Source organism: Choloepus didactylus, chromosome 4, assembly GCF_015220235.1.
Source record: "Choloepus didactylus isolate mChoDid1 chromosome 4, mChoDid1.pri, whole genome shotgun sequence".
Taxonomy (NCBI): Eukaryota; Metazoa; Chordata; class Mammalia; order Pilosa; family Megalonychidae; genus Choloepus; species Choloepus didactylus.
In genome coordinates this window covers 103,610,790-103,634,278 of record NC_051310.1, presented here as the reverse complement: position 1 = coordinate 103,634,278, position 23,489 = coordinate 103,610,790, and the positions used below count along the sequence as shown (strand labels likewise).

The window sequence follows — 23,489 nt, the reverse complement described above, 5'->3', positions numbered from 1 at the left end:
CTGGCTCTACTGGGGGTCCTTCTAACCCAGTGTTCTAAGATGTCTAAGATGTCTATATTCACAAGAGAGCTTAGTTACTCTTCTAGACTTTAACTCCAAAAGATTAAAGTATAAAGTTTGTAAACTTATTACTTACTAACAGATTTAGTTATTAAGTCATCATTGGTTTTGGAGCCAAGGGATGTAGATTAGACCCTTGCTCCATCATTTACTTGCTGTAGCACTTTGGACAAGTGCCCTAATCTACTTCTCTGAACCGATGCATACTTCTATTCCAAAGGATGATCATTCTCCTCTGCCATCCTCAGGGAGCTATTGTAAAGATATTACAAAAGTGGAAGAGAAATATGAGTGTGAGAGACCTTTATAAAATTTATACCACTGAATAAAGGTTGGGTCAGATTGTCAGCACCTAAATACATTGTTTTTTTTTTTCTTTTTTTGCACTAAGCAGTTATTATTATTATCATTATTATCCCCCCCCAGTGGGAGCCTCCCCCCCTCCCCAGTGGGAGCCCCTTCAGGTGGCACCTATGTCCTTTTTTTTTTTAAATTGAGATTGTTCACATACCATGCAATTATCCAAAGATCCAAAGTGTACAATCATTTGCCCATGGTACCATCATACAGCTGTGCATTCATCACCACAATTAATTTTGTTTGAATTTTTAGAGCATTTTCATTTACTCCAGAAAAGAAATAAAGACAAAAAAAGGAAACTCAAATCCTTCCATACCCCTAACCACCCCCGCACACACATTATTGACTCATAGTATTGGTATAGTACATTTGTTACTGTTGTTGAAAGAATGTTAAAATACTACTAACTGTAGTATATAGTTTGCAATAGGTATATTTTTTCCCTATATGCCTCTGTATTATTAACTTCTAGTTATAGTGTCATACGTTTGTTCTAGTTCATGAAAGAGATTTCTAATATTTGTAGTTAATCACATTGGTCACCACAGGATTCACTGTTCTATACATTCCCATCTTTTAACCTCCAACTTTCCTTCTGGTGACATACGTGACTCTTCCCCTTTCCACCACATTTATGCACCATTCAGCACTGTTAGTTATTCTCACAACATGCTACCGTCACCTCTGTCCATTCCCAAACACTTAAGTTCAACCTACTTGAACATTCTGCTCGTAATAAGCAACTGCTCCCCGTTCTTTAGCCTTGTTCTGTATCCTGATAACTTGTATTTCATGTCTATGAGTTTACATATTATAGTTAGTTCATATCAGTGAGACCCTGCAATATTTGTCTTTATGTGTCTGACTTATTTCACTCAATATAGTGTCCTTAAGGTTGTTTCAGCAACCCATTTTTTTTTCAAGATGGTTTTGTTCACACACCGTACATTCCGTCCTAAGTAAACAATCGATGGTTCCCTGTATAGTCATGTATTTATGTATTCACCACCATCACCACTATCTATATAAGGACATCTCCATTCCTTCCACAAAGAAGGAGGAAGAGTCAAAGAAGGTAGAGAGACAAAAGAAAAGAAAGAGAGAAAAAAATTAAAAAAACCATGACATCTAGGAAGCAACAAAAGGAAAGATAGCATTAAATTAAAGTAGAATAAAGAGTCAGACAACATCACCAATGCCAAGAGTCCCATACCCCTCCCTTATGTCTCCCTCTTATATGCATTTAGCTTTGGTATATTGCCTTTGTTAACATTAAAGGAAGCATAATACAATGTTTCTGTTAATTATAGTCTCTAATTTGCATTGATTGTATTTTTCCCCCAGTATCACCCTATTTTTAACACCTTGCAAGTTTGACATTCATTTCTTCTCCCTCATGTAAAAACACATTTATACATTTTATCACAATTGTTGAGCACTCTAGGTTTCACTGAATTATACAGTCCAAGTCTTTATCTTTCCTCTTTCATTCTGGTGTCCCACATGCTCCTAACTTTCTCTTTCAGCCATACTCACAGTCATCTTTGTTCAGTGTACTTACATTGTTGTGCTACCATCACCCAAAATTGTGTCCCAAACCTCTCACTCCTGTCTTTTCCTATCTGTCTGTAGTGCTCCTTTTAGTATTTCCTGTAGAGCAGGTATCTTGTTCACAAACTCTGTCATTGTTTGTTTGTCAGAGAATATTTTAAACTCTCCCTCATATTTGACGGACAGTTTTGCTAGATATAGGATTCTTGGTTGGCGATTTTTTCCTTTCAGTATCTTAAATATAGCACACTACTTCCTTCTTATCTCCATGGTTTCTACGAAGAAATTCACACGTAGTCCTATCAAGCTTCCTTTGTATGTGATGGATTGCTTTTCTCTTGCTCCTTTCAGGATTCTCTCTTTGTCTTTGATGTTTGATAATCTGATTATTGAGTGTCTTGACATAGTCATATTCAGATCTATTCTGTTTGGGGTACACTGCTTCTTGGATCTGTAATTTTATGTCTTTCATAAGAGATGGGAAATTTTCATTGATTGTTTCCTCTATTATTACTTCTGCCCCTTTTCCCTTCTCTTCTTCTGGGACATCCATGACACATACATTCATGCATTTCATGTTTTCGTTTGATTCCCTGAGATGTTGCTCATATTTTTCCATTCTTTACCCTATCTGTTCTTTTGTGTGTAGGATTTCAGGTGTCTTGTTCTCCAGTTCCTGAGTGTTTTCTTTTGCCTCTTGAGATCTGCTGTTGTATGTCTCCATTGTGTCTTTCATCTCTTGTGTTTTGCCTTTCATTTCCATAGATTCTGCAGTTGATTTTTTGAGCTTTCGATTTCTACCTTATATATGCCTAGTGTTTTCATTATATGCTTCATCTCTTTTGCCATAACTTCCCTAAACTTTTTGAATTGATTTAGCATTAGTTGTTTCAATTCCTGTACCTCAGTTGAAGTGTAAGTTTGTTCCTTTGGGCCATAACTTTGTTTTTCTTAGTGTAGGCTGTAGTTTTCTTTTGTCTAGGTTCTGGTTTCCTTGGTTACCCCAATCAGGTTTTCCCAGACCAGAACGGGCTCAGATCTCAGAAGGGGACAATATTCAGTATCAGGTTTCCCTGAGGGTGTCTTTGAAGATTGACACACCCAGTGAGGCCTCAAGCCGCTGTGCTTTTCCTAACCTGCCCAGCAGGTGGCACCTGTCAGCCTGTTGCTCCTGACTAGTGTAAGGAGGTGTGGCCTGCTTAGTTTCTGTTTTGGCTATTTTCCCCCAGGCTCTGGGGTCTGGTTCGGAATGGAAAGCTGGTAGTAGGGCTGGGCACCACCTCCTTCCTCTTAGGGAAGATACACCCCCTGGGGAGTGATCCTCAGCATTTAAATAGGTTCTTTGTCTCTCTGATCCTGCTGTCTCCACCCTTGTCTGGGTCAGAGTGCTGTGAACTGAAAATGGCTGCGGCTTTCTTCACTGAGCCACCTAGGTTGAGAGAGAGAAAAAGGGACAGAAAGCCCCCCTTCAGGGCCAGTCCTTGGCCCCCCCAGCTTCACCCGCCAGCCAGAGATAGCACCTGGTCCTCTGGGCTTCCCCTCCCGGGAAAGAGAAGTCCTCTGGCTCTTTAAAGTCAGTCATCACTAAAAGCCTCTGTCTGCTTTTTGGGGATTTGTGGCTTGTATTGAGCAGTCCACATTTGCTAATTAAAACCCCAGTTGGAGCTGGACTGATGTATATTTGCTTGTTCAAAGAGTGCTGCTCTCTATCACAGCGAGATTTTGCAGTTCCGGCTGCTGTGGGGGGAAGGGGCTCTCAGCTTGGGTCTGCAGTTATTACTTACAGATTTTATGCTGTGATCTCAGGCATTCCTCCCAATCCAGGTTGGTGTACGATATGTGGACAGTCATGGTTGTCCCCCAGCAGTTATTCCAGATTATTTACTAGTTGTCCCTGGTTGTTTATTTGTTGTTCCAGGGGGACTAACTAACTTACACTCCTCTCCGTCTTTTTGGTCTCCCCTGTTATTTTTAATAGGTTTCATTTTAGATCACCATGATAATTTTTAAAAAATTACTTCTTTCATTTTATTGTGGTAACATATAACATAAAATTTCCCATTTTAACTCTTTTTAAGTGTACAGTTCAGCAGCATTAAATTCACATCACCACGGCCACCATCTATTACCAAAACTTCTTTATCCCCCAAACAAAAACTTTGTACCCATTAAGCAATAACTCCTCAGTTCTCCCTTTTCCCAGCCTGTGATAACCTCTGATCTACTTTTGTATGAATTTGCTTGTTCTAGAGATTTCATATAAGAGGAATCATATAATAGCTGTCCTTTGTGTCTGACTTTTTTCACTCAGCATAATGTTTTCAAGGTTCTTCCATGTTGTAGCATGTATTAGACCGTCATTCCTTTTTACAGCTGAATAATACTCCATTGTATGTGTATACCACATTTTGTTCATCCATTCATCTGTTGATGGGCATTTGGGTTATTTCTACCTTTTGACTTTGGGGAATAATGCTGCTATCAACATTGGTGTACAATATCTCTTTGAGTCCCTGTTTTCAATTCTTTTGGGTATATACTTAGAATTGGAATTGCTGAGTCATATGGTAATTCTGTGTTCAACTTTCTGGGGAAACACCAAACAATTTTCCACAGCACCTGCACCATTTTATATTCCCACCAACAATGTATGAGGGTTCCAATTTCTGCACATCTCTGTCAACACTTTTTATTTTCTGATTTTTTAATAGTAGCCATCCTGGGTGTGAGGTGGTATCTCATTGTGGTTTTGGTATGCATTTCCCTAATGGCTGAAGATGCTGACCATCTTTTCATGTGCTTATTAGCCATTTGTACATCTTCTTTAGAGGTAATGTCTATTCAGGTTCTTTGCCCATTTTTAAATTGGGTTGTCTTTTTGTTGTTGAGTTGTAGGTGTTCCTTACGTATTCTCAATACTGGACCTTTATCAGATATATGATTTGAAAATCATTCCGTAAGTTGTCTTTTCCCTCAATGTCTTTTGAAGCACAAAATTTAAATTTTGATCAAGCCCAATTGTTTTCTTTTGTTGTTCATGCTTTTGGTGTCATATCTAAGAAACCATTGCCTAACATGAGGTCCTAAAGATTTTCCTTTATGTTTTCTTCCAAGAGTTTTGTTGTGTTAGCTCTTATATTTAGGTTGTTGGTACATTTTCACTTAATTTTTGTATATGGTATGAGGTGGAGGTTGAACTTCAGTCTCTTGCATGTGGAAATCCAGTTTACCCAGCACCGTTTTTTTGAGAGACTGTTCTTTCCCCATTGAGTGGACTTGGAACCCTTGTTGAAAATCAGTTGGCCATATATATGTGTGGGTTTATTTCTGGACTCTCAATTCTATTCCATTTGTTAAATACTTTTTGGAGCTATAATTTTTTAGTCTTTACTACCTTTGTAGGTAAGGTGCTCCATAAATCCTAGATACTGCTATGGAACAACTCCTTTTCACGTTATCCAAACCTGTGACCAAACTCTAGTATTTTGGGTTTCTCAGAAACCTTGCAGACTTTTGTGCATTTAAACAGTTGTATTTTTTGAAGCTGCTTCTTTTCATAATACCATAATACATAGGGATATGTGTGCATTTTTCTTTAGATAGAAATAAGTTTTATTTATATTAAATTCCTTATAAATCTTGATCACTGACTTAACTTGGGTCCTTAATGCTACCTAACAACCTATTACATTTCTGTAATTTTTGTACATCCTTCTCACCAAAAGAATGATTTCATGTCTTTTCCACCTTCTCACTTCCCCATTTGCCTCCCTCATCCTCATCCTGTGACTCTGCCTGATACTTCATAGAAAAAAAAGAAGTCAATAGATAGATACTCCCCTCATTGTCCTACCACCAAGTATACAAAGCCACCCAACTCTGCACCTATTGACTTCTTGCTTCCTGTTGCTAGGGAGGAAGTATCTTACCAGAGATTAATCCTTCCACATGTGTCCCAGATCCCATCCCCTTCTAGATTTTCAGAGACCTTGCTCTATCGGTGAACCCCCCATTCCCTTTTTGACTCACTTCTGAAGCCTTCTCCATATTCACACATGTTCTACTATCTCCCCAATTTAAAGAAATCTTTTTTAATCATGAAATCTACCCTATTCGATTGTTAACAAGGAAATTAGATACTTTCTTATTCAATTTTATTGAGATATAATCGCATAACATACAGTCATTCAAAGTGTACAATCAACTGTTCACAATATCTTCATATAGTTATCCTTTGCCTGCACATTTCCCTCCAGCTTTTTCTGTCCCTCTCTCCCCAAAAAAAGCTTCTCAAAGGAATTATTTGCCCTCCATACCTCCATTTTGTCACTCCCAATCACTACTTAACATGATCCAATGTGTTCTCTGTACCTTCGTGTCCTGAAGTTACTCTTATTGAGGTCTCCAGTGACTACCATGTTGCTAAACCTACCCTACCCTGACCTCATTTGATTTCTCAGCATTATTGAATCCAGTCATCCACTCCTTCCTTGAAACATTCTCTTCTTTTGATTTCTGTAACCTTTTAATATATTTATTTTCCTTTATGTCTGTAACTCTTTCTCTTCTCTCTGACCTCTAAAGAATCAAAGTTCCCTAGGGCTCAGTCCTAAGCCCTCTTGCTTACCTATTCTGGGTAATTTCTTTCACTCCCATGGCTTTAAAGATCATCTATAAGCCATTGACTCCAATGTATATTTTTCAAGCTTATGTTTTTATAGTCTGAGCACAGAGTATATATTCCCAACTACATTCTTGACATGTCCACTTAGATGTCTTACTGGCCTCTCAAATTTAGCCTATATAAAACTGAACTCTTGATTTCTAACCTACTCCCACATACTCTTCCTTTATTTTCCATCGTAGTTAATGGCATTTCTATTCACTTAGTCATGTCAGAAACTATACAGTTGACTGACTCCTACTGTCACCCCTTATATCCAGTCCATTACCAGGTCTTATTGATCCTTCCGTCTAAATATCTTGAATCTGTCACCAATTCCACCATCTAAATATCTAGAATCCTTCTCCGTCATCACTACCTAATCCAAACTTTCTACCTACTGCTGTAGCGCTCAACAGGTCTCTGCCCCTTGCTTCCCATTCTAAACCATTCTCTATACAGCTGCTAGAGCAATCTTCCAAAAAATAAAAGGATTATGTTGCTCCTTCAATGCCCTCCAAGTATAACATCCTTGCTTTTATTATAAAAGCCAAAATCTGCCTGACCCGTGCCTGCTTCTCCAGTCATATTTTTGCCAATCTCTTGACCCAACAATGTGCTCCAACCATCCTTGCCTTTGCATGTGTGAGGCCCTCTGCCTAAAACACTCTTCTCCAGGCTAATCTTCAGTTAGCCTTTAATTCTCACTTCCTCAGAGGCACTATCTTCACTCTAACTGTAGATCAGATTCTCCTGTTTTATACAGACATCGAACATTGTAATTTTACATTTGTGTGTTTTGTTTGGTGTCAGATTTCCGTGCTAGATGATAAGCTCCAAGAGGAGAGGGACCATATCTGTTTTGCTTATCATTATATCCTAGCACCCCATGTAGTGATGGCACATAATATGTGCTTGCTAAATATTTTGTTTCTTCTACTTCATTTTAACTTACCCTGTTCTTTAATTGAAATTTTGATTGAGATAATTGTAGATTCACATGTAATTGTAAGAATTCACATGTAATTTAGAATATCAGTTGTGATTGCCTCTTTTTTTAATAAAGCAGTTTTATTGAGATATGTTCACATACCTACAATCCATCGGAAGTGAACAATCAGTGGCTTTTAGTATATTCACAAAGTTGTTCATTTGTCACCACAGTCAATTTTAGAACATCTTCATTACTCCAAAAAACCCCATACCCCTCAGCAGTCACTGCTCATTCCCTTATTATATGGAATCATGTACTATGTAGTACTTTGTGTCTGATTTCTTTCACTTAGCATAATTTTTTTTTAGTTATTATTATTTTTTTAATAAGAGAAGTTGTAGGTTTACAGAAAAGTCATGTAAAAACTACAGAGTTCCCTTATACACACACACAACCCTTCCCCCCCGATTGTTGACACTTTGCATTAGTCTGATACCTTTGTTACAGTTGATGAAAGAATATTGAAATAGTACTATTAACTATAGTCCATAGTTTATATTAGGTATATTTTTTTGATACACCACCATATTATTAACACCTTGTATTTGTGTCATATATTTGTTTTAAGGACATTCCTATACTTCTATTAACCCCAGTCCATTATCCAAAACAGAGTTCACTGTGTTACACAGTCTCATGTTTTATCTTCTAACTTTCATTTTGGTAGCATACACAACCCAAAACATCCCCTTTCAAACATACTCACATATATAATTCAGCACTGTTAATTACACTTTACAATAATGTGTTTGCATCACCACCATCATTTTCCAAACCTTTACAGTCAACCTAAATAGAAATTCTGTTCAAATTTAGCATCAGCACCCCATTCTCCATCCCTAATCTATCCCCTGGTAACCTGTGTTTTAGATTCTAACTATGAGTTTATAATGCTCATTATAATTATCATAATGATTATTATGATTAGTTCATATCAGTGAGATCATACAATATTTGTCTTTTTGTGTATGCATTATTTCACTCAGCATTATGTCCTCAAGGTTCATCCATGTTGTCACATGCATTGGGACTTCATTCCTTTTTACAGCTGAATAATATTGCATCATATGTTTATCCATTCATTGGTTGATGGATACTTGGGTTGCTTCCCTTTTTTGACAATTGTGACTAATGCCGTTTAATGAACATCTATGTACAAATATCTGTTTGAGTCCCTCCTCTAAATTCTTCTGGGTATGTACCCAGTAGCAGTATTGCCAGGTCAAAAGGGTAATTCTATATTTAGCTTCCTGAGAAACTGCCACACTGTCTTCCACAGTGGTTGCACCATTTTACATTCCCACCAGCAATGAATGAGTGTTCCTATTTCTCTACATCCTCTCCAACGCTTGTAATTTCTTTTTTTTAATAGTAGCTATTCTAGTGGGTATGAAATGTTAACCTCGTTGTGGTTTTGATTTGTGTTTTCCTAATAGCTAGTGATGTTGAACATCTTTTCATGTACTTTTAGCCATTTTTGTATCCTCTTTGGAGAAATGTCTGTTCAAGTCTTTTGGCCATTTTTTAATTGGGTTGTTTGTCTTTTTATTGTTGAGTGGTAGGATTTCTTTATAAATTCTGGATTAAATCCTTATCAGATATGTGGTTTCCAATATTTTCTCCTACCGTGTAGGCTGTCTTCCCTTTCATGACAAGTCCTTTGTTGTACAAAAGTTTTTAATTTTAAGGAGGTCCCATTTATCTATTTTTTCTTTTGTTATTTGTGCTTTGGGTGTAAAGTGTAATTGCCTAACATAAGATCTTAAAGATGTTTCCCTATAGTTTCTTCTGGTTTAGTAGTCCTGGCTCTTATATTTAGGTCTTTGATCTATTTTGAGTTGATTTTTCTATAAGGTGTGAGATAGGGGTCGTCCTCTTTCATTCTTTTGCATATGGATATCCAGTTCTAGCATCATTTGTTGACGAGACTATTCTTTACCAATTGAGTGGACTTGGCAGCCATGTAAAAAATCAATTGGACGTAGGAATGAGGGTCTATTTCTGAACTAACAATTTGCTTCCATTGGTCAGTATATCTATCCTTGTACCAGTACCATGCTGTTTTGACCACAGTAGCTTTGTAATATGCTTTAAAGTCAGGAAGTCTGAGACCTCCAACTTTGTTCTTTTTCAAGATGTTTTTGGCTATTTGGGGCCCCTTACCTTTCCAAATAAATTTGCTAATTGACTTTTCCATTTCTGCAAAGTAGGCTTGTTGGCATTGTAATTGGGGTTGTGTTGAATCTGTAAATCATTTTGGGTGGAATTGACATCTTAATGATATTTAGCCTTCCAATCCATGAATACAGAGTGTCCTTCCATTTATTTAGGTCTTTGATTTCTTTTAGCAATGTTTTGTAGTTTTCTTTGTACAAGTCTTATACATCCTTGGTTAAATTTATTGCTGATATGTGATTCTTTTAGTTACTCTTGTAAATGGAATTTTTTCCTTGATCTCCTCTTCAGATTGCTCATTACTAGTGTATAGAAACAATACTGAATTTTCCATGTTGATCTTCTACCCCACCATTTTGCTGAACTCATTTATTAGCTCTTGTAGCTTTGTTGTAGATTTTTTGGGACTTTCTATGTATAGGATCATATCATCTGCAAATAGTGAAAATTTTGCTTCTTCCTTTCCAATTGGGATACGTTTTATTTCTTTTTCTTGTTTTATTGCTCTGGCTAGAAATTGCAGAACAATGTTGTATAATAGAGATGATAGTGGGCATCCTTGTCTTGTTCTGGATCTTAGAGGGAAAGCTTTCAGTCTTTCATCATTGAGTATAATGTTAGCTGTGGGTTTGTCTTATGTGTCCTTTATCATGTTGAGGAAGTTTCCTTCTATTCTTACATTTCTAAGTGTTTTTATCAAGAAAGGATGCTGGATTTTTCAAATGCATTTTCTGTGTCAATCAAGATGATCATGTGGTTTTTCCCCTTCAATCTGTTAATGTGATGTATAGTACTTTAATTGATTTTCTTATGTTGAACCACCCTTACATACCTGGGATAAAACCTACTTGATCATGGTGTATAATTGTTTTGATGTGCTGTTAGATTTGATTTGCAAGTATTTTTTTGGGAGTGTTAGCTTCCGTATTCATAAGAGAAATTGGTCTGTAATTTTCTTTTCTTGTAGTATTTCTATCTGGCTTTGGCATTAGGATGACGTTGGCCTCATAGAAGAGTTAGATAGTGTTCCCTCCTCTTCAATTTTTTGGAAGAGTATGAATAGGATTGGTGTTAATTCTTCTTGGGATGATGGGTAGAATTATTTACCTGTAAAGCCATCTGGTCCTTGGCTTTTCTTTTTGGGGAGGTTTTGATGACTGATTCAGTTTCCTTGCTTGTAATTGGTCTGTTGAAGTCTTCTATTTCTTGTAGAGTCAATTTAGGTTGTTCATGTGTTTCTATGAATTTGTCCATGTCCTCTTGATTGTCTGATTTCTTGGCATACAGTTGTTCGTAGTATCCTCTTGGGTCCTTTTTGTATCTGTAGGATCAGTAGTAATGTCCCCCTCTTTCATTTCTGATTTTATTTGCATCTTCTCTTTTTTTTTCATCAGTCTAGCTAAGGGTCTGTCGAGTTTATTCATATTTTCAAAAAAACCAACTTTTTGTTTTGTTGATTCTTTTTTGTATTCCCAATTTCATTTATTTCTGCTCTAATCTTTGTTATTTCCTTCTGCTTGCTTGGGATTATTTACTGTTATTTTTCTAGTTCTTCCTGGTGTGCAATTCTTTGATTTTAGCTCTTCTTTTTTAATGTGAGCATTTAGGACTATAAATTTCCCTATCAGCCCTGCATTTGCTGCATCCCATAATTTTTGATATCGTGTATGCTTGTTTTCACACATCTCAAGACATTTACTGATTTCCCTTGCAATGTCTTCTTTGACCCACTGATTTTTTAAGAGAGTGTTATTTAACTTCTATGTATTTATGGAATTTCCAGTTCTCCACTTGTTATTGATTTCCAGCTTCATTCCCTTATGGTCAGAGAAGACAGTTTGTATGATTTCATCTTTCTAAACTTATTGAGACTTGTTTTGTGACCCAAAATGAACTCTATCTTCGAGAATGTTCTATGTGCACTAGAGAAGGAGGTATATCCTGCTGTTTTGGGGTGCAGTATTCATTCTATGTCTAATAAGTTTAGTTCATTTATCACACTATTCAAGTTCTTTGGTTTTTTTAATTGACCTTCTGTCTAGACGTTCCATCTACTGATGAGAATGGTGTATTGAAGTCTCCAACTATTATTGTAGAGGGGTCTTTTTCTCCCTTCAGTTTTGTCATATCATTCTAGCTATCTATCCGTCAGTCCATTTTCTGAACCCTTAAGTGTAGGTTGTGTATATCATGCTCCTTGAACCCTTAATACTGCCATGTACATTTCCTAAGAACAAGGATATTCACTTATGTAACTACCTTAAGTGTAGTTATCAAGTTGAAGAAATTTAACAATGATATAAAGCTTGCAGTCTGTATTTTAATTTTTTCATGTCTACATAATGTTCTTTTAAGTCTTCTCTCCTCCTTGTTAGATCCTGTTCAGGATCATGTAATGCTTTTTATCGACAATGTCTTTTTAGACGCTCTTTTTTTTTTCTTTTTTCTACTGTGGTAACATATATACAAAATAAACTTTCCCATCATCACCACTCTTAAGCATACTATTCACTTTCAGTGGGATTAATCTCCTTTACTGTATTGCGGCACCTTCACCACCTTCTAATACTAAAACATACCCAAAAACCCTATACCCATTTTGCATTAACTCCCCATTGCCCCTGTCCCACACCCCAGGCAACCTGTACTCTATAATTTCTGTCTCTGTGAGCCTTCACATTCTCCAATATTTTCTTTGTAGTTACCAGGGGACTTAAAATTTAACATAACATATCTGTAAAAATCTTGTTTGCTTTGGTACCAATGTAACTTCAACAGTGTACACAAACTATGTTCCTATACCCCTCCACATGCCACCTTTATGTAGTTTTTGTCACAAATTACATCATTATATACTGTGTGTCTAAAACCACTGATCTCTTAATACATTTATTTTATGTATTCTCCTTTTAGATCGTGTAGGGAGTAAAAAGTGGAGTTACAAACCAAAAGCATGAAAGTACTGACATTTAAATTTACCAAGTCATTTCCCTTTCCAGAGATCTTTATTTCATCATGTAGCTTTGATCAAATGTTTATCATCCTTTCCTTTCAACCTGCAGAACTCCCTTTAGCATCTTTTGCAAGCCTGTTCCAGTGGTGACAAACTCCCTCAGCTTTTGTTTATCTGAGAATGTCTTAATCTCACCCTAATTTCTGAAAGACAGTTTTGCCAGATATAGTATTCTGGGTTGGGAGTTTTTGCTTTAGGCAATTTATGTCATCCCACTACCTTCTTGCCTCCGTGGTTTCCCATGAGAAATCGGCATTTAATCTTATTGAGGCTCCCTTGTACGTGACATGTTATTTCTCCCTTGTGGCTTTCAGAATGCTCTCTTATATTTGGTATTTGACATATTGGTTATCATGTGTCATGGCGTGGGTCTATTTGGATTTCTCCTGTGGGGAGTTCGTTGAGCGACTTGGTTGTGTATATTCATGTTTGTTAAATTTGGGAAGATTCCAGCTATTATTTCTTTGAATATTCTCTCTGATCTTTTCCCTCTTTTCCTTTTTGGATATCTACAGTGTGTGTATTGGTATGACTGATGGTGTCCCACAGGTTCCTCAAGCTGTGTTCACCTTTCTTCATTCTTTCTTTATTCCTCTCATGAATGAAATCAGATGATTTCAATTGTCTTTTCTTCAAGTTTATTGACTGTTTCTTCTGCCAGCTCCAATTAGCTGTTGAACCCCTTAGGTAATTTAAAATTTCTGTTACTGTGGTCTAAAGCTCCATATAGTTCCTTTTTATAATTTCCCTCTCTGATGGTAGTTTATATTCTCTTTTCATTCATCTGTTGTTTTTCTGATTTCCTTTAGTTCTTTGTCCATGTTTTTCTTTAGCTCTTTGGTCAAATTTAAGGCTTTGGTTTTTTTGATTTTTCTTTTTTTTTTTTCATGAAAGAACGCACCAAACACATTAGCATTTATTTTTTATTTTTTTTTAAGCAAATGACAAAGACCCAGTTTACCAGCTTTACTTTTTATAAACCTAAGCTTAACATTACATATTCAAACAATTGTCAAAACTTACTAAGTTGCCAGCATTCATGCACGAATAGAAAACATCCTTAATTTATATTAAACCAGAAATGTATCACCATTAATGTATTAATATCTTTCACTACTAAATACTGAAAAAAAAAATGAAATTATTTTTGTAGAAGATTCATCCTGGCAATGTTAACTTCACAGCAGACTGAAACTGCTTGACTCACATTTCAAACATAATGGAAAGAGCAAGATCCATGCTGTTGTTAGTGTACAATTTTGTCCTAGCACTACTAAAGAATCACAGTTCACCTTGGATTAAGTTTAATAAAAAAGCAAAGTGCATACATAAATTTACAACAATTTTAAAGGCAAAAAGAAGAAATGGTCCTATTAATGTGGTCCCAGCAGGAAACTCAAAAGCCTATGACAAATAGATGTTCTGATGAGGTGTTTAAAAATACTTTAGATTAGGTACAGTTATACTGAAAGTAGAGTTCGTTTGAAATCTTCAAACAGATGTTCCTGTTAATCCTCAAATGGTTCTTGTTATAGTTTAACATTTCTGTTAAATGCATGTGTTGAATTACTTGTTATCCAAGCGTAGTGGCTGCTCCTTACCATTTATTGTTAAGGACTTTTAACTGGCCATCTTCCTCAACTTCTACTCTTTCGTGACCATTCTCTGTAATCCTCTTTGTAGTGACTTTTCTGCTATTAACTATTTTAGTAGAAGTTGATACAGATTTGAAGTTGCCCATCCTACTACTACCAAAGGATTTTGAAGAAAATGAACTAAGGCCCCCATGCCCCAGGGAGCCAAATGAAGTAAATCCTGTATCGAAAGAAGAAAATCCACCTCCAAAAGATGGAAATCCACTGAAGGCAGAGAAAAAAGATCCTGTGCCCCTGTTTCTGGTTCCATGGAGGCCTCTTTGATTCCCAAAAACCTCCTCAAATGGGTCTTCAAAGAAGTCAAAAGAAAATGGGTCCCTTCCACCAAAAAATTCCCTGAAGACATCATCTGGATTACGGAATGTAAAGGCAAACTCAAAAGGACTGTCAAAATGACTTCCACTTCTACCACCACCATTTAATCCTTCTTTGCCATATTTGTCATAGATGTCCCATTTTTTAGCATCTGATAACACTTCATATGCCTCAGCTACTTGTTTGAATTTTCTCTCTGCTTCTTTATTCTCAGGATTTTTATCAGGGTGCCACTTCAGTGCCAATTTACGGTATGCCTTTTTAATATCCTCGGGTGAGGCATGTCTCTGCATGCCTAGAACTTCATAGCAATCCACCATGTTTTAACAGATTGTTGGAATAAGTCCCGAGGAGGTTGGCAGCCAGTGATAGGAAGGAGGAGAGGCTGGGCAGTGGGGCACGTGGTCTCCTCTCAGCTCTGTCACGGCTGGTGCTGGTGGAGGCGGTGGCAGCGATTCCTAAGGCTATGTTTTTTAAGTCTTTTTCCATTGCGTCCCAGATCTGATCCTCCTCATTGATGGTTTCTTATGCTTTAATCTATTTTGCCTGGACCATTGCTTCCCCTTCTTTGTATACTTTTGTGATCTTGTTGAAACCTGGACATTTTGATATTTTAATGTGTTACTGCTGGAATTTAGAATCTGAGGTGTCTGTACCTTAATCTTATATCCAGCTAGTGTTATGACAGAGATTTCCTTGAATGCCAGGAGCTAACAACAACAAAACAGAAAGAGAAAAAGGAAACACCTTTCACAGTGTTTGTGGGTTGACCAGTGCAAATACTCTCCTTCAGAGCTTATCCACAAGAGTTTAGAAAAGAGCTTGAGGCCAAAGTGTAATGGTTCCCTAGTGCTTTCTGTGCATACAGCTTGTCTTGGGCAGGTGCATTGCCCTAGAAATTCCTCACTTTACATGGATATGAATGTCTCCCTCTTCCCCTGAAAACAGTTTCCTATGTTCTCAGGCACTGCCCTGTATGTCCTACAGCCAGTAATCCCTTGGCCCAGGCAGCCATGACTTGACTGGTCTCCTATAGCATTCTGTAAACTTTCTCTACAGTCAGGGCAAGTCCTGGGATGCCCTGCAATGAGTGTCCTGGTTCAGAACTCAAGCCACCACCAGACAGATTGGGCCAGATATATGTGTTCCCAGTATGTTCACAAGGGTTACTCTGTGCCATTTGGAACCAGAACCAGGGATCCACTCTGGGAGTGCAGGCTGGCTCTGCATTGAACCAGTGAGTTATGGGGAAGGTGACAACCAGGGCACCATGAGATCCTTCTGCTTTTAAGCTTCCTTTTTCTTGATTCGGCACTTGTGTTGTTACTGCAGTACTTTATTTTCTGGAGCTTTGAGAAGGGTGCTAGCTCTTGCTGGTTGTTCAAAGCAACTGTGGGGGAGATGGAGCTGTGATGCTTCTCACTAGGCCATATTGATTGGGGAGGGCCGAACATGTTTAACTTTTTAAAACTTTATATTATTAAAGTTTTTTTTTTATGGAAAATTTCTACCATACAAAAGAAGAGAGAATGGTAATGAAAACCCATGTCCTTTATCTAGCTCTCAACAATTATCAACATTCTGCCATTCTTTAGATGTGCTTTTTTTAAAGGTGATTATTTTATTGTCTGTAATGCTTGTGTTATAAGTTCTCTCTGCACCATCTTATGCTCCCTTATAATGGATTATTTCCTCTTGTGGTGGTTTTTGTTTTAGTTGTTTTCAGTGTAAGCTCACTTTGAGTAGATTTGTTTCCATGGGAGTCAGTCCCATGTGTCTTGGATTGTGGAAGCGTTCCTAAGGGGAGTTTTGTTTTCTCCTCTGGTGGAACCCTACATGTTTTGCTGGTTCCTATTGGTTTGGGGTAGTTGAATTTGGAGTCTACATCTGTGCATGGTGAAAGCCTGGATTTCCATTTCTTATGGACATTCTTTTTCTGTGAGGCCCTTGCCACATGGCAAGGCTCTTTGATTCTCTAGGATAGTCGGCAGTTTTTCTAGGCCCCAGATCATGCGGAGTGGGGATACGGCCCTTTATGGCCTTTGGCTTTATACACTTATCTCAGTTTTGGTTCCTGGCATATATGGGACCTGCAGTCTGGACTCCCCTCCATGGGAGTTTAGTTAGAGCCCTAGTCCTCAGCCCTCGGCTGTTAAGAACTGTATCCAGGTTCCATTCTACCTTGAGCCCCTTCAGTTTTGGAAACTTTTTGTTTCTGGCACTGTGGACTCTGCTTTCTTCCTTGGTTTCAAATTTAACTGTATACATTGGGGTGGGGGGGAATGAGGGCAGTGTTATGTTTTATTTAGCATTTCTGTGTGAGTTTTTCTTTGGGGGTGGGAGAGGCCATAGGTTCCTCCACATCAGACTATTTTCTGTGCTGACTGGAAGTAAAGCCTCACTCATGATTTCACTTGCTGCTTTGCTTTTTGTTTTCAGTAGCTATTGGGGGTTGAATCATGTGCCCTACAAAATACATGTTCAAGTCTTAATCTACATTCCTGTGGGTGTGAACTCATTTGTAAATACTGTCTTTGAATATGGTAAGGTGAGTCGGTGTGTAGACTCATTTGTGAATAGGATCTTGGAAGATCCCGTTTGGGTGTGGCCAAACTATATGAGGGTGGCGGGCCTCATTAACAGAAGAAATTCAGGTGCAGTCAGAGAAAGCCACAGGAAGAAGCCAGAAATCAACAGCAATGGAAGAGCAGACACAAGGAGGGATCGCCATGTAACAAAAGGCAGAGATACAAGAAAGGAACCCCAAGGATTGTGGCAAGCCGGCACCAGAACACTGCAGACTCTGAGAGAAAGTGTGGCCTTGCCGACATCTTGAATCTGAGCTTCTAACCTCCCAAACCATGCGCCAATAAATTTCTGTTGTTTAAGCCAACCCATTGTGTGGTTTTTGTCATAGCAGCTCTTAATGCTGGCAAAGTAAGACAGTAATTGAGATATTTTTGAGCTCGTGTGCCAAGTAGTTGCCTTATTTCATCAAGTTCTGAGAGACAGGCCCTGATAGTATCCCTTTTTAAGTGTTGTTTTGTTGTATGGGTGAGGTGTAAGACAGGTAAAGTGGGCTGCTTGTGTCTCACCATTGGGAAACTGGTCTGTGAATCTGGCCGGCTGACTTTGAGCCCCCTTGCTTCATTCTTCCCATCCTCCCTCTTACTCTCCATTCCAGATGTAGTGTGGGAAGGATAATCTTTTCTCAGTGTTTCTTGTTACTCTAAAAGTAACTTTTATTTTTTCTAATTGTCAAAGTAATTGAGCCTCATTATAGAAAACGTGGAAAATATAGAAATTTTTAAGGAAGAAAACATATAATTACCACAGTCACATAAAGCTAGATATAACTGTAAACAATTGATGTTTCGTTTATGTTTTGAAAAAAGCTTGTTATGGGTATATTTGCTGATTTTATATACAAGTTTCTGCCCAGACAATAAGTAATTTTTATCATTAGAACTTATTTTAAAGTATTATTTTAAATTAATTTAGTTTTTAAAATTATGGAACTAATATTGACTCATAAAATAATTTCAGAAATATGGAAATGTATAACATAAAAGTCAGCCTGACCCTCCAGGGTAATTGCTGTTAACTGTTTGGTCTATACCTTTTTTCTTCACAAATATATTTCGTTTGTTTTTTCCAAAAATAGAACCCTCCATGTTGTTCTGCAACTTGGTTTTTTACTCAATATTATGATTGCCCTTTCACGTCTGTTCATAACAATCTATATATTCATGTTTTTGTAATCATTTATCTCAAGATTATATAAGTAATATAAAAAATGTTCATGAAAGATTAAGACAACACAGAGTAAAAATTTATAGTTAAAAAATGAAGAATGTTCTGTTACCTGCTCTCTTCCCTCCAGTCCCACCCCTCTTCCTGGAGGAAACCATTCGAAGTGAATCAGCTTCTAGGGCTATTTCTGTTTTTACCTATGTGAGAGTGTGTGTGTGTGTGTGTGTGTGTGTGTGTGTGTGTGTGTGTGTGTGTGTGTGTTAGCACAAAATACAGAGTATTCTACCGCTTGCTTTTTTTTTTTTTTCCGCACTTAATCTTGGATCTTTCCATGTCAGTCACTATGTGTTATTTTAATTCATGGTTTGTGATGGTTGTACAGTATTCCATAGTAATTAAATACCATAATTTTAACCCATTCTCTATTGATGACTGCTTTAGCTTCCTAGGCTGCTCAAGCAACCACCATGTAATGGGCCAGCTTAAACAATGGGAGTTTATTAGCTCATGGATTTTACGTTAGGAAAAAAGTCCAAATCAAGACATCACCAAGGTGATGCTTTCTTCCCAAAGACTGGCACTGTGGTGCTGGCTGCCAGCGATCCTTGGTTCATGGCTTCTCTGTTAAACGGCACTGCGCATGGCAGCCTCTCCTGACTTCTCTGTTCCCTTTCGGATTACATTGAATTTCAGCTTCTGGCTGCTCCCTGTGGTTTTTCTCTATCTGTTGGAGTTTCATTCCACTTATAAAGGATTCCAGTTATGGGGTTAAGACCAATCCTGATTGTGGTGGGCCATACCTTAACTGAATTAATCTTACCAACAAGTCCTACTTACAGTGGGTTCACACCCACAGGAATGGATTAAGTTTAGGAACACTTTTTTCTGGGATACATACAGCTCAGCCACCACATTTGATAGCTTTACTGTAGCCTTCTGCAATTCACTCAGATTCCTTTGGCTTGGCTTTCTCATCTGGAAGATGAGGATAATAGCAGTGCCTACCTTAAAGCATTGTAGTGAGGATTAAACAATTAATACTCATGAAACCTGAGAATGGTGCCTGAATATAGTAAGTGCTCAATATTAGTTGTTGCCATTGTGGTTGTTTTTACTGTGATAGGCATTTTAAGGCAGATTACTTCCAGAATGGTCATTCATTTTATATTTTTACTGGCTATAAGAGAGATCCCATTACACTAAGCCTTGTTATCATTGGATATTATCAATTTTTAAGCTTTGCTAATTTTACATATGAATGATAGGCTCTTTTTATTTCAACACACCCTCTTCTGTTTAGCTCTCTGGCCTTAAACTGCTGCCTGCCCTAACCCAATCAGGATGACAGTGTGAGATACTTCAGGGGTCCATTCCCTCAGGAGCTTGAACAACCAGCAAGAACTGACAGGAACATCTTTCTCAAAACTCTAGAAAACAGTTAATGGTCTGTAGTAACAGGGCAAGTGCCAAACCAAGGCAAAGGCCACTTAAAAGAGGCAGGAGAGGATTGTGGGAAGATGGAGTAAGAAGCTCCAGGAATCAGTCCCTCCACCAAAACAACTGACAGGAACTGTCTGAATCAACTATTTTGGAACTCTGAAGCCTAGTGGAACACTCTGCAGTGTCCATGAAAGGCTTGGATGAAGGGGGTGGTAAATTGTAGTAAATACTGGTAAATTGCACCCTCCTTGCAGTGGCTACCATCTCCAACCCCACCCAAGTCATATGGCAGGAAACAGTAGAGACTGCAGCCCAGGCTCTTATTGTAGTCTGCTGGTGCTAGGGTGGACTAGAAGGACCTAGTCCCCCAAAATCTAGTGTAGTATGATCTGATTGCTGATCACTGCTTTGGATCAGCAAGTTCAGATCACTTGGTAGGGAGGGGTGGCTCTAAGGGTAACTGTTGTGCCAAACCACCCTCAGGGAAAAATGGTACAGGATTCTTAAAGAGGCAGTACTTTCTCCCCCCCTTAACACTTTCCATTTCCCATTCAGAGGCAAATTTCATTTGGAAAAGTCACAAATTGACAGCTCTGGGACTCAAAAAATAAAAAAATTTAAAACCCACAATAATAAAAAATAAAAAAAAAAAACCCTAGCTATCCCAGAGGAGTTGGAAAATGAGATTTACAAAAATACAGCAACATAATATTCAGACTGTCCAGTTCTCAGCAAAAAAATTATGAAACCCACAAAGAAACTGGAAAGTATGGCCCATTCACAGGAAAATAAGATTTGCCAGAAAACATCACTGAAGATGTTCATACAATGAAACTATTAGTCAAGGACTTTAAGTCAACTGTCCTAAATATGTTCAGTGAGCTAAAGGACTCTATATACAAAGAACTAAAGGAAATTAGGAAAACATTTTCTGAACAAAATAGAGATGGAAAGTATAATAAGGAACAAAACAAATTTACAACTGCGGAGTACTGTAAATGAAATAAAAAACTCGTTAGATGGATACAACAGGAGATTTGAACAGGCAAAAAAAAAGGATAAGACAATAGCAGTTATCTAGTGAGGAGCAGAAAGAAAAGATAATGAAGAAAAGTGAACAGAGGCTGAGGGATATGTGGGACATCATCAAATGTACCAACATATACATTATTGGAGTTCCAGAAAAACAGGAGAAAGAGAGAGGGGCAGAAAAAGTATTTAAAGAAATAACAGCTGAAATTTCCCAAATCAGAGGAAATAACATGAATATAGGAAGCTCAATGAACTCCAAGCAGGATACACTCTTAAAAGATCTACACCAAGACACATTAGAGTGAAATTGTCAAAATCTAAACAGAAGGAGAGGATTTTGAAAGCAGCAATAGAGAAGCAACTTATCACATACCAAGGATCCCCAGTAAGATTAACAGAAACCATGGAGGCCAAGGTGGTGGATGACATATTTAAAATCCTTAAAGGAAAAAACTATCAACCAAGAATTCTATACTTGATCTTAGCCAGAAGGCAAAATAAATAAATAAAATAAAATAAAATAAAATAAAATAAAATGATCCCACCAAGAATTCTATATCCAGCAAAATTATCTTTCAAAAAATGCAAGAGAAATTAAGATGTTTATAGATAAACAAAAACTGAAAGTGTTCATTATCAGAAAACCTGCCCTACAAAAAATGCTGAAAGGACTCCTTTGGGCTGAAATAAAAGGACACTAGACAGTAATTCAGAGTCATAAGAAGAAATAGAGAACATTGGTAAAGATAACTAAATAGATTAACATAAAATCCTGTTTCATTGTACTTTTCATTTGTAACTGCTTTTCCCTCCATAGGTCTTAACAGGCAAATAACATTTTATGTAAAATAATGTAACTATGTTAATGTTCATGCAACGTATAAAGATGTACCCTGAGACAACAACAATATAAGGGGGGGGGCGGCGGATGGAGATATATAGGAGTAGAAAGTTTGTATACTACTGAAACTAAGTTGGTACTAGCCAAAGTAGGTTGTTATTAGTATAAGTTGCTTACTATAATTACAAAGGTAGCCACTAAAAAAATGACTTTAAAATATACAGAAAAAGAAAGAAGGGAATCAAAATGGTATACTATAAATAAGCAACTAATTACCAAAGAAGGTAGTAATGGAATAATTGAGGAACAGAAAAACATATAAGGCATGCAGAAAACAAATATCTAAATGGCAGAAGTAAATTATTTCTTCTCAGTCATTATCTTAAATGTCAATGGATTAAACTCCCCCATTAAAAGGTAAAAATTTGAAGATTGAATGGAAATCATTATCCATCTATATTCTGTCTATAAGAGATTCATTTTTACATACAAAGACACAAAGAGGTTGAATGTAAAAGGTAGAAAAAGATATTCCATTCAAACAGTAATTTAAAAAAAAGCCAGAGTAGCTATTGTATTGTCAGACAAATCAGTTTGTCAAAAAAGATATGAGATGAAGGATATCATATATTGATAAAAGGTTGAGTCCAGCAGGAAGACATAATGATTATAAACATATATGTACCTGTGCTGGTTTGTATATATTATGTCCCCCAGAAAAAGCCATATTCTTTAATGCAGTCTTTTGGGGGCAGATGTATTAGTGTGGATTAGGTTGGAACTTATTGGTTCAGTGTTTCCGTGGAGATGTGACCCACCCAACTGTAGGTGATAGCTCTGATTAGATAATTTCCATGGAGATGTGGCCACACTCATTCAACGTGGGCCTTGATTAGTTTTCTAGAGCCTTATATAAGCTCAGACAGAAGGAGCTCATAGCTAGCTTTAGCTGAGATAGATGTTTTAAAGACGGCCATTGGAAGCTGATGCAGACATTTTGGAGAATGCCGTTTTGAAACACAACCTGGGCGCAAGCAGACGCCAGCCACGTGCCTTCCCAGCTAACAGACGTTTTCTGGATGCCAATGGCCTTTCTCCAGTGAAGGTGCCCTTTGTTGTTGGACGCTTTATGGCCTTAAGACTAACTGTGTAACCAGATAAACCCCCTTTATAAAAGCCAGTCCATTTCCGGTGTTTTGCGTTCTGGCTGCATTAGCAAACCGGAACAGCACCTTGCAACAGAGCTCTAAAATATGTGAAGCAAAAATGGACAGAATTGAAGGGAGAAGTAGTTCTACAATAATAGTTGATGACTTCAATACACCACTTTCAAGAATTGATAGAACATCTAAGCAGATCAGTAAGACAACAGAGGATTTGAACCAACACTATTAACCACTTAGACCTAATGGATATATATAAAACAATTCACCCAACAACAGCAGAATACATATTATTCTCAACTGCACACAGAACACTTTCCAGGATAGGCCATATGTTAGCCCAAAAATCAAATCTTAATAGATTTTAAAATATTGAAATCATACAAGGTTTCTTCTCAGACCAAAATGGAATAAAGCTAGAAATCAGTAAAAGAAGGAAAACTGGAAAATGTACAAATATGTGGAAATTAAACT

At 37.4% G+C, this 23,489-nt stretch overlaps 1 protein-coding gene and 1 pseudogene across 1 annotated transcript in view; one reads left to right on the top strand and one right to left on the bottom strand.

Annotated features, from left to right (window-relative positions):
- ARID3B (AT-rich interaction domain 3B) overlaps positions 1 to 23,489 on the top strand; it is a 74,477-nt gene that overhangs the window by 7,167 nt on the left and 43,821 nt on the right. The gene's annotated exons all lie outside the window — the stretch shown is intronic.
- On the bottom strand, positions 14,383 to 15,106 carry LOC119531779 (annotated as a pseudogene).